The following is a 2,500-nucleotide window of genomic DNA, read 5'->3' on the forward strand; positions in this document are numbered from 1 at the left end:
ATATTTGCTGACTCTCCTTTTCATTTGTGGTTTAATGATATGATATTGTTGGATAAACTTTTTGAGTAGATTTGCATAATGTACGTCGTGAACGATTGTGCATATGCGCCAGTTAGGCAGCAACAGAGAGACTACACAATTTCAACTAACTATTTTTTCAGCAGATAGCGAGCTTTTATAACAACAGTTTACTGAACGATACAAGCAGATACAGACAGAATCAAGTTATCAGTGCGAGGGGAGAGTGATAACGACAATATAATGTCTTAGTTTTTGTAGTTGTATGTATCTATAATCTTATTCAAATGTGCATATGTACAGTATGGTATTTAAAGATATAGGAATAGATAATTTTTGTGTATAAGTAGGTAGTTTCAAATAAATATCTATTTATACAGATTACTATATAAGTAGAATTTATTCCGTAGCACTTACTAAATAGGCAACATTCATATGTTATATAATTTCCCTTCGTTGATAGGAGTTAAGATATAGATTATTTCTAATATGATTTTTCACAACCATTTCAGGAGCAAAATTACTTACTCCTATATAGGCAATGCAACCTTAAATGCAAATATATCGTGATCTAATAAAATCCGAATGAAAGTCTGATTTTTGATTGGCGTAGCCTAATAGACTTGATAAGTAACCCCCCCCCTCTCTCTCTCTCTCTCTCTCTCTCTCTCTCTCTCTCTCTCTCTCTCTCTCTCTCTCTCTCTCCCTTTCTCTTTTGAGAATCATCTGGCATCAGTATTTTCATAGCCCTTTATTCTTAATCCTCCATCTGAATGATTGACCTATGACGATCAGAGTCAGCTGGAGACAGAATTATGGTCAGAATTTCATAACAACAAGTGATGCAAATGTCGATGATAAAAACATTCTCTTTATTACTCTTTGGAAAATGTTGTTTGATAGTTATTTTCTTATTTCCTTTTATCGACTGATTCCTTTTGCTTGATTATCGGGATACTTTGCAATTAGGGGTCTTGTTGGTTGGTGATTCTCACCTAGACATATTCTTGATAGTCAAAATTATATTGTTTCTTAAGGTAATAGTTATCTGTGGTATTATTATTTCCTTTTTTTAATTCAGGGTGATGAGCTTCTCAACATTTCAATTGAAAGATCAAGAGCCTTTTTTTTTTTTTTTTACTGAGTTTGGAGAAACTTACAACATGGTTAATTTGGAGATAGGTGATAATTTGTGATAAACATTTGGATGATTAACTTTCTCATTATTACCTGTGAATGGAGAGATAAAAATTTAAATTCTTTATTCTTTATAAAACATGTAAGCAATATGCTGCAATATTAAATTTAATAAAGTTATATGATGTAAAGAGATTGTTGAATATTGATATATACAGTAATACATAAAAAGTGAATAGATATTCTCGCCTTTGTATCTGTTGAAGCATGTGATTAAGAGAGCTTGCAAAACAGACGGAATGGCAGATTTTCCGAGAGAGAGAGAGAGAGAGAGAGAGAGAGAGAGAGAGAGAGAGAGAGATTCCAATCGTACCCAAGTGGTGTTAATTTGGAGGTTTTAAGCATCCAGGATATGAAGAGGGCGTAATCTTTCCTCGACACAGCTGAGAATCGAGAGAGTTTGTGCATCGTGAAGTTAATCATCTTCAGTGAACAGATGTTAGTAACCATTTAGTACAGATTATGCTTTCAAAATCATTCCCTCTTGTCTGGGGGGAGGAGGGAGGACGAGAGGAAGGGAGAAAAAATGGGTTGTATCAGTCTCTGACATAAGAAGTATCTGTTTGCAACAAATGACGTATTTCATTTTGCAATAACAATTTAAGACTTATTTAGGTTGATTTCTCTGGACATAAATTAAGTGGTGAGATAATCATAATGTTGGGTGAAAGAAGGAATTAAAGAAGTTTGACAAATATCAGAATTCTATTAAACTTACGTAAAGTAAAAAAAAAAAAATAAAAAAAATCATTTTCCTCTGACCTGATGTTTCACTTGTAAACGAAACCACTATGGATTTAGGAGAGGTTTTGCAAACTATACCCACCATTTTTTCCCCTCCTTCATGATTGCTGCAGCCCTCTTATACTCCTTCTTCTACTCTTCCTCTTTTTTACTTCTTTTCTTTGTACAGCATGACTCATTGGGGTTGTTAATCTGCCCGTTTTAATAAATGCTTCTCTCTGATAAGAACTCTAAGAGGTGGTCGAGAAATAGTTTATTTCCCTCTTTGTTTTTATTTTCCCTGTTCATCTTTTTCGTGAAGGTCACAAAGTAAAGAACACAACGGGTCTTTTCATTGCAAAAACTCTTTTCGGAACTTCGAAGAACTCATACCGCATAAAGCCTCAGGCGTAGCAATTTGTCTTTGCAATTCTTCTCAGATAACCTAAGGAGCATTACCGTTGTTCTAACGGAAGCAGGAAAAATTGCTTCTCCCTTGAAGCCAATAGCAAAATCTCCTTTGGGTGGAGACCAGAGGTCATCCGGGACCCATTAGCGAACG

The sequence above is a fragment of the Palaemon carinicauda genome, chromosome 17, assembly GCF_036898095.1.
Source record: "Palaemon carinicauda isolate YSFRI2023 chromosome 17, ASM3689809v2, whole genome shotgun sequence".
Taxonomy (NCBI): Eukaryota; Metazoa; Arthropoda; class Malacostraca; order Decapoda; family Palaemonidae; genus Palaemon; species Palaemon carinicauda.